This window comes from Nicotiana tabacum, chromosome 3, assembly GCF_000715075.1.
Source record: "Nicotiana tabacum cultivar K326 chromosome 3, ASM71507v2, whole genome shotgun sequence".
NCBI classification, from domain to species: domain Eukaryota; kingdom Viridiplantae; phylum Streptophyta; class Magnoliopsida; order Solanales; family Solanaceae; genus Nicotiana; species Nicotiana tabacum.
Window position 1 is genome coordinate 143,309,448 of NC_134082.1, and position 14,246 is coordinate 143,323,693.

Sequence of the window (14,246 nt, forward strand, 5' to 3'; positions counted from 1 at the left end):
CGTGTCCACAATTAGTAACGATTTTATTTTTATTAAGAAAGTTTGGCCGAAGTTGCGCGAACGCATACTCCAGTTTTGTTTTTAGAACCGTAATTACGTCACGCGAACGTGTACGCAATCACGATGGTAAATTTAGCAAATACTAAGTTAATTAATATACGGTAAGTAAATACATATAATATCACTAATTGATTAACTAGATTAATATTGCCAAAGAACCCAGGACTTGGACTTAGTAATTCATGCCTTTAAAGAATTAAACAATTAAAAAGTAAATTAGGCTAAGATGGTCAAAGCTGAAAAAGCCACTAACTCAAATTAGAAATATCTATTTGTTTGGCCATTCATAAAACTTGCCTTTTAAGGAAAATCATTTTGAACTGAAGTTTAAGAAACCTAGTTTCTAAAGAGAAATATTTACTAATTTTCCTTTTCTTTTTTTGGATCAAAGCTCGAGCCTCAAATGTTAAAGATTTTTTAAAACATTGACAAACTTCAATCTTCAAAATACTTCACGAGTAAGAAGGTAGCTTTTTAGACTGATTATCCTAAATTGTTATAAATATCATCAGAACAACTAGATAGCTATGGAATTTAAAGCCTTCACGTCCACATCTTAGGAAATGTGTTATCCATCAACTACAACAGAGTCCTTAAACAAATAGCTACCAGCAAGAACATCATTTCAACTGAAAACATTCATAAATTGACAAAATTTGTCATGGAAACAATAGCAGCAGAAATTAAGAAGAGGGAAACAGAACCTCTCATCAATCCGAGCCGACGTACAAGAGATCCAAACAGAAAACTTTATCGCACCAATGCTCGGACCTCGACGGAACCTCGAATCGGCACAATCAATTTCGAATCCACACACGAACTCAAATTACCTCCATTTTGGAACAAAAATCAAAGGACAACACCTCTGGTTTTGAAACGAAAGTCGGAAAATGAAAGAAGAAAACCAGAATGTTTTTTTTCATTTTTTGTATAAGGGACGGAATCGCGGTTACCAGATTCCTATCTATAAGTCTTCTGAAGTTTGATCTTGAGTCTTGAATGGTTCTTCATGCAGACTTTGGATTTGAACCTTGACGCTTACTAGTTGCGGTTGCTAGTTCATTCTTCTTCAGCTTTTCATATCAAAGTCGGACATGCAATGCTTGTGACCTCGGCCATGTCTTGAGCAGCCCATATCTTTCATCAACTTCTGCATTTGGATTAACTTCTTGCCTTTCTTTTTTTTCTTTATTGTGACTAACTTCTGTTAATCACCTCGGACTGTTAACTCGCATTCTTGCTGCGAGCTTCTTTTGTTGCTGACTTGAATTGTATTCTGAAGGGAATTCTCTTATTCTCCAGGTAGGCATCTGATTGCCAATACTCGACCTGTCTTCCTTCGAAACTTGCTGCTTTCCCTTTGTTCTCCAGGTGGGCTCCTGATTGTTGTCTTCCTTTGAACCTTGTTGATTCTCTTCGTTCTTCAGGTGGGCTCCTGATTGTTGTCTTTCTTTGAACATTGCTGCTTTCCTTCATTCTCCAGGTGGGCTCCTGATTACCAACACTTGCGCTGCTTTTACTCGAAACTTGAACTGCTTCCCTTTGTTTTTCAGGTGGGCTCCTAATTGCTGAACTCCTTTGAACCTTGCTGCTTTCCCTCTGTTCTCCAGGTGGGCTCCTGATTATCGAACTTGATCTGATTTCCTTTGAATTTGTGCCGTCCTCCTTTTGTTCTCCAGGTGGGTGCCTGATTTCATCAAAACAAACAAAATTTTCTGCCCCAGTTTGCACTAGGAATATTTGTGAGTTGTTAGCAATATTGTAAATCACTTATACCATTGATGCAATGATGAGAGTAAACTAATGACTAGACCAAGATGTGTGTCTCCTATGAGTAAAATCCAAAACTTTGACTAGCAAATGCGTCTGCTAAAAATAAAACCTGAATGAACCAAACTAGGAAGTGCGTCTCCTACGAATAAAATGAACCAAAACCAGGAAGTGCGTCTCCTAGGGGTGAAATCTCAATTTAGGAAGTGTGTCTCCTACAGGTGTATCCTGAAAGACCCAGACTAAGAAGTGCGTCTCCTAGGGGTGAAATCTCAATTTAGGAAGTGCGTCTCCTAAAGGTGTAACTTCAATGACTCAAACTAGGAAGTGCGTCTCTTATGAATGAACTCTTAATTTATGAAGTGCGTCTCCTAAAAGTATATCCTGAAAGACCAGACTAGGAAGTGCGTCTCCTAGGGGTGAAACTTCAATGACTTAAACTAGGAAGTGCGTCTCCTACAAATGAACTTAAATGAACCAGACTAGGAAGTGCGTCTCCTAGGGGAAAATCTCAATTTAGGAAGTGCGTCTCATAAAGCAAAAATATAACCCGAAAAACCCAGACTAGGAGGTGCGTCTCCTAGGGGTAAAACATCAATGACTCAAACTAGGAAGTGCGTCTCCTAGGAATGAACTTAAATGAACCAAATAGGAAGTGCGTCTCCTAGTGGTAAAATCTCAATTTAGGAAAGACGTCTCCTAAAGCAAAAATATAACCCAAAAAACCCAGACTAGAAAGTGCGTCTCCTAGGGGTGAAACATCAATGACTCAAACTAGGAAGTGTATCTCCTAGGAATGAACTTAAATGAACCAAATAGGAAGTGCGTCTCCTAGTCGTAAAATCTCAATTTAGAAAGTGCGTCTCCTACAATGAAATATAACTTGAAATACCAAGACTAGGAAGTGCGTCTCCTAGGGGTGGAACATCAATGACTTAAACTAGGAAGTGCGTCTCCTAGGAATGAATTTAAATGACCGAGACTAGGAAGTGCGTCTCCTAGGGGTGAGAACTTCAGTGACTAAAACTCATATGATCCAAACTAGGAAGTGCATCTCCTAAGGGTAAAACCTCAACTTAGGAAGTGCATCTCCTACAACAAAATATAACTTGAAAACCCAGACTAGGAAATGCTTTTCCTAGTGGTGATGTGTGATCTTCTCAATAGCCTTTGCGTAAGCAGAATTGGGGCATTACACCTGAAAATTTCAACTTTCCAAGCTTTGATATAAACATAGCTTCCGTCCCTGTTTTAGACAAAGAAAACTTGTGAGTTTAAACATGGTGGTTGGTTTGTGGCCTTGACTTTGCGGCGATTGCTCCTTCACTTCCCATGATAACTTTGATTTTACCTTGAAAGACATTGCTTGCTTATTGACTAACCAATTTCTCTGTCACCCTTATCACAGAAAATACCTCTTCTCCGTTCAAACACAAGACCCTCTATCTGTTGCATTGCTCATGAACTGATATTTATCAAACCTTTGTGTTTCACATGAATCCCAAAGCACGTCAATTGCCACCCACTCAGTGCGTATGCTGTTCTTTCTTGACTTAAACCACTGGACTTGGCCTTGAGGCCTATTGCTCCTTCACTTGCCATGATAACTTTGATTTCCGCTTGGAAGACCTTGCTTGTCGTTGGTTAACCACTTTCTCTGTCAACCTCATCACAGAGAATACCTTTGATCCATTCACCCAACATCCTCTATCTGTTGCACTGTTCATGAATTGATATATACCAAACCTTTGTATTTCACATGAATCCCAAAGCATGTTGATTGTTAACAACTCAGTGTGCACGTTGTTCTTTCCTCACTTATGCCACTTTGATGTGCTAGCCAAATTCTATTTTGTACAATTGGAAAGTTGGTAGCAAATTTTGAAGTCATTTCTCACTTGTTCTAACCAAATAGACTCAAGAAGGGGAAGTAAACAAAATAAAAGAAATAGAGTAAGGACAATGGAAAGAGATGATTCCTAACAAGAAAACTAAACACTTATCAGATGTAGATACCAACTCTAATGACCATGACATGCACCTTTGGATTAAATGGCCTAATCTGCCAAGCAAGTCCGATGTTCAACTCTTATTGTACCTCTTCGCCGTGAAACTGGGCTTCAATCTCCGATTTTCCAATCTGATTCAGGATCCTTACTCTACTTGTAGTGCCCGAAGGGTTTTTACCATCAAGCCTCTCTCATTTTGTTCTTTCTCTCAACTTACTGTCGCCTTATGGTGCATGTGAAGGTTTTCACCGATAAGACTCTCTCGTTTTTGTTTTCCTTGTGCAGAACGGAGTATTGACCCTGATGTGAATCATACCTCTTAACTCGCTTGCCTTGGCACTACACAAAGATTGATCGGAAGGTCTTTCTTTGGACCATAATGTGGGCTTTTGGATGGGGTTAGAAAGAAAGGGTATCATAAAGGCTCAAAAACAGCTTAAAAGGCTCAAATTTACAACTTTTGGAATCAGATCTCTTACAACAACCACAACTTCTGCCCCAGTTTCTTTGCTTGGGGACTTTTGAATATTTATTTTGATGAGACCGAACCGTGAAGCTGCCTACGTATCCTTAAAAGGAATCAGGTCAAACGTAGTTCATGGAAACTTTTGTTTTTGTTTTTCCTTTTTGTTTTGTTTTCTCTTCCTTTTTCCTTTTCTTTTTCCTCTCTTTTTTCATTTTCTTTTCTTTTCTTTACTCTTTTTCCATTTTTCCTTCTCTTTTTCTCTTTTTTTTTTCTCTTTTCTCTCCCTTTTTTTGTATCACATTTCTAAACTCTATTTCTGATTCCAAAAGAGGGATATGAAAGAAAATAAATAAGGCTCAAAGAGGTGACAACGGATAAAGTGTTTAGATAGCAGAATAAAATGCCTTCGTCATTCCAATCTTCAAAGCATGCCAAACACAAACAACACAATTAAACAAACCAAAGAAATCATACGTAATATCTTTTGACTTCATCAGAATTGATAGCCATATCTACACATTTGCCTTCTATATCTGTTAAATACGAAGCACCATTGGACAACACTCTCATTACGATGAACGACCCCTGCCAATTTGGGGCAAACTTGCCTTTAGCTTCAACCTGATGCGGCAGGATGCGTTTCAATAGTATTTCTTTTTGTTCTATCTGCCCCAGTTTCACAATTCGGGCTTGAAGTGATCTCAAAATGCCTTTACTTATTTCATTCAAATGTCCCTATCATCTTCAAAATTGTTTCATTGCTTCATGACTAAACTAACTTTTGAAGATCAGGCTGAGAACTACGCGTGCATGTCATGTCACTAGAGTCAACAGGAAAAGGACTATAAAAGGAAAAGAGAACTAAGCAAAAATGACTAAAAATAACAGAAAACAGAAAATTGTATTAGATAGATGGTGAAAGGGTTTGAACAACAAAACAAGCAAACTAAACTGGGTTACAACCCTGGAACAAACCTAGACAACACTAAACGAGTTACTACGAAAAAATAAACTAGGCAAAATAAAAGGATAGAAGGGTTTGAATCATAAGACAATATCCGCATTACAACCCTGAAAATAACCTGGACAACAGAAATGACAACAAAATAAACCACCAAGACTCCTCTCTAGCTAGCCGAGAGATGAAGCGTCTTTCCAATTACCAAGCATGACATCTTAGCCACTGGGTTCCACATCAATATTGCCAAAACCATTAACAACTTCAATATCATTAACTTCAGTCAGCAAGTTCCCAAGAGGATTCACATGCTCCCTGTCACTATCATTGATCACAATTACCCCTTCTTCAATCATTCTTTCTATTTTCCTTTTCAAAGAACGACAATCTTCAATGCTATGCCCTTGGACATTAGAGTGGTACATGCATCGTATAGTAGGATCAAAGCCTTTTGCATATGGGTCTGGAGTATAGCCGAGGAGTGGCTCAATCAGGCCAGAATGCTTTAACTTTTCAAACAAGCTTGTGTAAGACTCCCCAATTGGCATGAAACTATTTCATTGCCTTTGTTCCCCTCCCTTCCCCTATTTTCTAGGGTCGTTGGGTACTCGAAAACGTTGTGAAGGCAAGAATGCATTATGTGGTGCTGGCACTCGCCATAGGGAGTGACCTGGTGGTTGGACATATGACCGGACATTGTTCGGAGGATAATACTAAGGTGAATTATATGGAGCTCGGGGACAGGTTTGGGGTTGGAGTTGAGGCTGGGTATATTGGTGAGGTGGACCCTTTGGTCCACGTCGTCACTCTAAAACAACCATGGCAAAATCATCATGTTCCTTCTGACCCAGCAAGCTTCCTGTGTCGTTCTGAATTGCTTGTGTTGTGGCTTTTAAAGCAGAATAACTCATGATTTTGCTAGACTTCAACCCATCTTCTACCATTTCTCCCATTTTTACCACATCATTAAAAGACCTATCCACAGCCGTGATCAAATACCCAAAGTAAGTTGGTTCTTGAGCTTGAAGAAAGTACTCGACCATCTTTTTTTCTTCCATGGGAGGATTGACTCTGGCAGCTTGCTCTCTCCATCTGAGCCCGTATTCCCTAAAGCTTTCATTAGGCTTCTTTTCCATCTTGGCGAGGGACATGCGATCTGGGACAATTTCTATATTGTACTGAAAGTGCATGGCAAAAGCCTGAGCCATATCATCCCACGTGTACCACTTGCTAGCATATTGGCGGGTGTACCACTCCAAAGCTGCCCCACTCAGACTTTGACTGAAATACACCATCAATAATTTGTCTTTCCCACATATGCCTCTCATCTTACTGCAGTAGCCTCTCAAATGGGCCACGGGATCTCCATGTCCTTCATATAAATCGAACTTTGGCATCTTAAACCCATCAGGCAGTTGGACGTCAGGAAACAAGCACAAGTCTTTGTAAGCCACGCTCATCTGGCTCCCTATCCCTTGCATGTTTCTTAAAGACTACTCTAAGATTTTCACCTTCCTGGATATCTCATCTTGCTCCACTATCTTAGCAGGCTTTTCATTTTCACCAGGAGGCTCAAAATGAGGAATGTGAGAATATGGATCCAACACTTTGAAAGTTAGTTCTGGAGCACAGTGTTGGGCATCAGGGACTTTGAACACAGTCTCGTTAGAGAATCGAGGAAAAATAGTTGGAGGAGGAGCTACAAGAGCATGAGTGGCCAAAGGAGCGGGATATGATGTGCTTTTGAGGGTGGAATGTGAAAAGGTTGTGGGGAGATATCAATAGCAGTGGGAACCTAGACTTGTGATAGTGGTGGGATAGTTGCAGGGTTTTCAGTGTAGTTAGTGGGGAATGAAGGTGGAGGATGCCCCCTGATCCAAGACTGATACATTTCTGCCATCTGTTGTTTCACCCTTTAGACCTCCTCTTTCAATTTAGACTCCGACTCCACAAACTTCCTCGACGGGTCAACAACTCTTGTGCCCCAGTCTTTGATAGCCATGGCTACCTTTCTCTTTGACCTTGTGTTGTATGTATGAGTTACTTAAGAACCACAAACCAACCACCCTTCTGCTTAATGAAGATAACAAGGAGGAACAAAATGAAGTCATCATGTTAGCGTTAGGGCATTTAACAGCTGCAAATATCACATTGTGTGCAATGCACCTAGCAAATATTAACGGTTCAAGAATAACTTCGAGGGTCACAAGGTTATTTGGCATCATCCCAATTTGTCCATTTGAATCTTCTATTTTTTTTTCTAACACTTCTTGGCTTGCTCATTTTCCTTCCTCTTCTCTTTTTTTTAATCACTCTTTTCTTTCTCTCATTTCTCACATCCTATAATTTCATCTCTTTTTATTTTATTTTTCTCTTTTTCCTTTTTTTCATATTGTTTTAATATTAAAAAAAATGATTTGATCGAATCCTATGTAGGTTGCCTACGTATCATGACCCCGCATGAATCAGATCTTTGCATAGTTCTGGCAGATCGAGAATAAAGCAAACAAACTAACGTTCTCTTTTTCATTTTCTTTTTACCTTAATGACTATTCTGATGAGAAAAGAGAAATAAAAGAAGCAAATCCCTTTTTTTTTTGAATTTTCTAGACTTAATGTTCTATAACCTATTTTAAACTCAAGCTTAACAGATTTTTTTTTTTTTTGAAACAAATACTCTATTAAAGAAAAATCCTAGAAGAGAGAAAGATAATTTTTGACTCTTTTTTTTTGAATTTTCATTTGATATCGCTGAAGAAAAACTTCGTAATGAGAAATGAAAAAGACAAAAATTCTTTTTGGATTTCAATTTTTATTTACCTAAATGAGAAATTTTAAAAATAAACAGAAGATAAGGTATCTTATTTCTTCTATGTGCAATGTCCTAAATCTAGTAAGAATAAAAGAATTTTTTTTTCTATGACCTCAAAAGAAAATCTTTTTTTGTTTTGGATTTTTGGAATTAATATCTTAGAGAAACCTTTAAAGAGGTACTAAAAACAAAAAATTCTCTTTTTTTAGTCCTAATATACTAAAGGAAATATAAAAACAAATTTTTTATTTTAAGTTCTAGATATTAATTGCCTAAAGGAAAAACCACATCAAACGATTTTTTTCAATTTCTAGGAGTAATATTCCTAAAGGAAATTCTAACGGAAATATGAAAACGCAAAATATCCCTTTTTTGGATTTTTGATTTATAACACATCTTTTTCCAATACAAAATAGGAAATACCAAAAACAAAAGACCCAACATTACTGTACAAAACTAGAAGATAAAAGACGACATAAAAAAAACCAAATACTCAAAACATAATAACTAAAAAAAATCTCCTTAAGCAAACTCCTGACTGGATGGTCCTAAGACGTCTGTCATGCTCAAACTCCGGTAATTAGATCCACACTTGTATGAGAAAACTGAAACTAACACTATGTGAGACAATAACATTCCTTACTAGACACATGCCATATATGATTGAAGCTATTTCTGCAAAATTAACCTTGCTACTAAAAGTGGATAAAATGCAAGATTTGGCTAAGACCCCGCAAAGCCAAGAACCTAAGACTTACTAGGAAAACCGGACCCTACGTTGGTTGTCTACGTATCACGCCCCGAAAGACGAGAACCAGGTATGCGTAGTTCGGGCAGATTGGATACGGACAAGAAATAAAAAATAACTAATTTAGAGAAAATATTTTAATTTTTCTCTTTTTTTTTTTGAAAAGTGATGAAATATGTAAACTCATTTTGGATTTTCTTTTCCCCTTTTTTTTTTATTTTCGAAAAATGATGAAAAAGTGCAAAATCTTTTTTTTTTTTGAATTTTCAAGCTCTTTTTTTTATTCTTAACAAAAATGTGACAGAAAATATAATTGGGCCCTACTCGCTTTATCCTTACACTTCAGCCTCTCTTTTTTCTCTCTTTTTTTCATTCGCCCTCAATTATTTTTGGTCCGCCAAATGACCCTTTTACCCTTGAAGAAATGCAATATGTAGCACATAAGATGCATCAAGATGGTCTGTTATTTTGGGTACACCTGTCCTAGACGGACTCAACCCCTGTGTTGAGTCCCCAAAGTCGAATGCATGTGATGCAAGCAAACGTTCCTGCTAGGGATCCGACATGAAGCTATGTTTTTCTAGGTTGAAATCCTGGGGTTTTGTTCTAGACTTGGGTACCCGAGTGAACAACTGGGCCGAAGAGGGGGCGACGTACCGAGAGCACTGAAGTCTACTCGGCCTTGTCGCTTGCCCAGCCTCATTCTATTTGGTATAATTTCTACAGAAAAAGTGGGTCACGCGAATGTGTGCACCATTTTCAGGAGACTCAAAGGGGTGGCGTAAGAAGACAGTTATATACAATTCAAACAATATCAAAGCGGTAAACAGATAGCATTTAGCACAAAAGGTTCACATAATACAGTAATATTAACAATAAATAAAGCCAAGTAAAAATCATGTTAACAGGCTCGAATTCTTGAACCCTGAATCAGAAGTTCTGGGTTCTTGTCCCCAGCAGAGTCGCCAGAGCTGTCAAACCTCCTTTTTCTACCCCCGGAAGGGTATATAAAGGAGTTTTTCCAATTTAAGTGACAATCGAAACAGGATTATTTATTTATGATTCAGAGTCGCCACTTGGGATAATTTACGGTGTCCCAAGTCACCGGTTTAAAATCCCGAATCGAGGAAGTTTGACTCTATTTACGGTCTTCGAACACAGAAATTCGGGTAAAGAATTCTGTTAACCCGGGAGAAGGTGTTAGGCATTCCTAAGTTCCGTGGTTCTAGCACGGTCGCTTTGATCATACTTGGCTTATTAAAAATTGTTTAATTACTGATTTTAGAACCTATGTGCATTTACCCTTTACCGCTTTTAAATTAAGAAAATTATCTTGAAACGGGTCACGCGCACGTATACCCATTTGTTTGGCGCGTCAAAAATCATGTCACGCGAACGTGTCCACAATTAGTAACATTATTAAGAAAGTTTGGCCGAAGTTGCGCGAACGCATACTCCAGTTTTGTTTTTAGAATCGTAATTACGTCACGCGAACATGTACGCAATCACGATGGTAAATTTAGCAAATACTACATTAATTAATATACGGTAAGTAAATACATATAATATAACTAATTGATTAACTAATATTGCCAAAGAACCCAGGACTTGGACTTAGTAATTCATGCCTTTAAAGAATTAAACAATTAAAAAGTAAATTAGGCTAAGATGGTCAAAGCTGAAAAAGCCACTGACTCAAATTAGAAATATCTATTTGTTTGGCCATTCATAAAACTTGCCTTTTAAGGAAAATCGTTTTGAACTGAAGTTTAAGAAACCTAGTTTCTGAAGAGAAATATTTACTAATTTTCCTTTTCTTTTTTTTGGATCAAAGCTCGAGCCTCAAATGTTAAAGATTTTTTAAAACATTAGCAAACTTCAATATTCAAAATACATCACGAGTAAGAAGGCAGCCTTTTAGACTGATTATCCTAAATTGTTATAAATATCATCAGAACAACTAGATAGCTATGGAATTTAAAGTCTTCACGTCCAGATCTTAGGAAATGTGTTATCCATCAACTACAACAGAGTCCTTAAACAAATAGCTACCAGCAAGAACATCATTTCAACTGAAAACATTCATAAATTGACAAAATTTGTCATGGAAACAATAGCAGCAGAAATTAAGAAGAGGGAAACAGAACCTCTCATCAATCCGAGCCGACGTACAAGAGATCCAAACAGAAAACTTTATCGCACCAATGCTCGGACCTCGACGGAACCTCGAATCGGCACAATCAATTTCGAATCCACACACGAACTCAAATTACCTCCATTTTGGAACAAAAATCAAAGGACAACACCTCTGATTTTGAAACGAAAGTCGGAAAATGAAAGAAGAAAACCAGAATGTTTTTTTTCATTTTTTGTATAAGGGACGGAATCGCGGTTGTCCTACGATAGAGCTGAAAAATTGCTTCTATCCTTATAACCATACAAATCTTTTCAACCAAACCGTAGAAATGGAGGAATTAGTTTCTCTTAAGTGTGAACTAGTGGAGTTTTATGGGTCAGTTTGATTGATTTTTGAGGAAGAAGAAGATGAGCAGCGACTCCTCTTTTCCCTGGTGTGCGTTCTTTTTCAAAAATTTTAGGGATTGAAGCTTGTTCTCTCTTCTCTGAGAATGTCCGAGTCCCCTATGCTTTCCCCTTTCCCAATTGTGTGCCGCTGAAGTGATGGAGAGGGTCTCCCCCTTTTTAGTGTAGTCTAGGGTCTAGGTATTTGTAGGGTTTTATTTAGGTTAAAAGATATGGGCCTAGGAATTATGGACTTGAGAATTATGGGCTAGGTTCAAAATTAGGCCTAAAATGGGTGTTTGAGATTTTCGTGAACAAGACTAAAATACTACTTTATTTACTAATTAAACTTACTTAAATAAAAATAACTATTAAAATAAGACTAATCGTTAAGACAAACCTATTTTTTTGTATTTTCAAATATCATATTAAAATAAAATAATAATAAAAAAAGGTACTATTTTTTTGTATTTTTTTAGTTTTACGAAAGGTATATAAACTAAAAGCAACTAAAAAGAAGAAATATTTTTTTTGCAATTTTAATTTTTGATAAAATAAAGTAAAAGAGTCAAAACTAATTGAAATATCGATATTAGACCTAAACTAAATATTTTACGCTAAAATGGGTGAAATCTCGGGGAGGGTCAAAAATCACATGTCTACAGTTAAAGCCCGCACTCACTGCTTTAAGGTACTCTTGCTCTCTTGTAAGTCTTCTATATCAATCTGACACTCTCAAATTGCTCCTTCCAATTGATTGCTTCCGACTGAGAGTCACGTGCTATCTTCTCCAAGGGGGCGATTCTTTTCATCATTTCTGTGCCAATAAGGTTGGCCTGAAAAGGGAAAAAGGAAGTAAGAATCCTCAAAGATTGTCGAATTATAAAGTAAAAAGGGAAGAGAAGGAAAGTACCTTCAAAGTAGCATGTACGATATCATTCATTAAAGTCAGGGAACTATGACTCTCCAATTTGGCTTTTTCAATTGGGCCGATTAAAGGCTCCAACCATACATCTGCCTGACCTGACTTTCTCAAAAGGCTGCTCTCAGCAGGAACTTCAATAGTTACCCGCCTCATAGCGACACTTCTACTTGAAGAGCCTGCTTCTGTATGATGAACGATAGGAGGGGGAATAGTCAAAGGAGGAGCCGGAGAAGAGGTGAAAGCAGTAGAAGAAGGAACGGAAATAGCTGGGGCCGGTAAGGAAGGAACCACAAGCACGGGAGTTGGAAAAGAAGATAAGGGTACTTCGTCTAAAATAGGTCCTACATCTTCACGGCCAAATCCGCTGATGAAAAGTTGGTCAATAGACTTAGGAGTATCGTGGGGAGTGACGTCATCGTCAGGAATTGTTATTGGAGTTTCAACAGGTTCGGTGAGAGAAACCGACACTTCAGCTTCGTCATAAGAGACGATGCGTCTCCTAACTCGAGGCCTTGTCACCAGGTGTAGACACCTGATTTTTGACCCTCCCCGAGAATTTTCACATTTTTAGCGTGAATATGTGAAATTGGGTATAATATAGCCATTTTAACTATTTTTACTTTATTTTCATCGCAAAAGAAAATTACAAAAAATATATATATAAATTTTAGTTTATGTATTTCTCATAAACTTGAAAAAAATACAAAAAATAGTACCTTATTTTGTACTTTACATAATTTCGAAAATTACCAAAAAATATAGTTCTATTAATATTTTGTAGTCATTTTAATTTTGAAAAAATACAAAACTATTACTTTATATAAAAACGAAAATTACAAAAAAAAATAGTTTTATTAATATTTTGTCGCTATTTTAATCTTGAAAAAATATTAAAAAAAGATATAGTTTTGTTTTAAATATTAGGCTTATTTTTAGTAGCTATTTTGCTTACATAATCAGTTGAGCAACGTCGTGTTCCTATTTCTCGGGTCCGGGCAAAAGAATAATATTCGGGTTCAAACTACCCGTTTTTAGGCCTAATTTTCGGACCTAGCCCATAATAATCCGAGTCCACCACACATGGGGGACACGCGTGGGGAACACGGACGGAACACCACACACGGGAACCCCACCACGCGTGGGGGACACAAGTCTTGAACCCCACCACGCATGGGGGTCTATTTTCTTTTGCAAAAAACTACAAAAACACACGGACAAAGGGTTGGAACGGACAGATTTGAAAACCGAGGGGCACTATTCATTCATCTTCTCCAAAAGGAGAAGAACAAAAAACCCTAGGAGCCTACCCAAAAGAAACGTGAAACCACCAAACACCACCACCAAACAGACCCTTCCATCACCAAACAGGCCCCTCGACCCTACTGTCCGAACACCAGCCCACGACCACTCCTCCTCCTCCTAGCTCCATCAAACCCGTCGTCACTGCCCATACGACCACTCCTCGATCCTCCATTAAATCCGACGACCACAGCTGTTGCTGCTGCGTCATCACTGACCATAACCCCACTCCTCCTGTCCAAACTCCCTTCATCGACCATAAACTCCGGTCGTCTACCACCAAACGGGCTTGTTACCAGCTCCAGCCCAGCGACCATAACCCCGCCACCACCAAACAGGCTCGCTACCAGCTCTAGCCCAGCAAACGACCACTACCAAATGACCCATCCAGCAAGCCCCCCCCCAACGCACCAGTCTCGTCGACGCTGCCCTTCGACTGCTGTTGCCCGGAAAAACCAGTAGCTTCATCATCTCCTTTCGAGCAGCAGTTGTGGCTGTGTTGCTGCATTGCATCGCCAATGACCACCTAAACCAAACTCTCTTCGTCTCCAGACCTCCAGAAATGACCAGCCAGTGTAGCCATGAAATCACTCTTGAGGTTGTCGTTCGTGTTATGAGTTCCGTCGAGGTCGTTGTTGTCCATTTTTGGCGAGTTCGAGATGTTGAAGCTCGACGTTGC

At 38.4% G+C, this 14,246-nt stretch overlaps 1 long non-coding RNA gene across 1 annotated transcript; it reads right to left on the reverse strand.

Moving 5' to 3' along the window:
* Positions 1-568: 568 nt before the first annotated feature.
* LOC142179518 (uncharacterized) lies at positions 569-11,637 on the reverse strand. The gene is made up of 2 exons (XR_012707875.1): positions 10,971-11,637; positions 569-1,747 (listed from the first exon to the last, which is right to left on the reverse strand). It is a non-coding gene; the product is annotated as an uncharacterized LOC142179518 (long non-coding RNA).
* Positions 11,638-14,246: the final 2,609 nt, after the last annotated feature.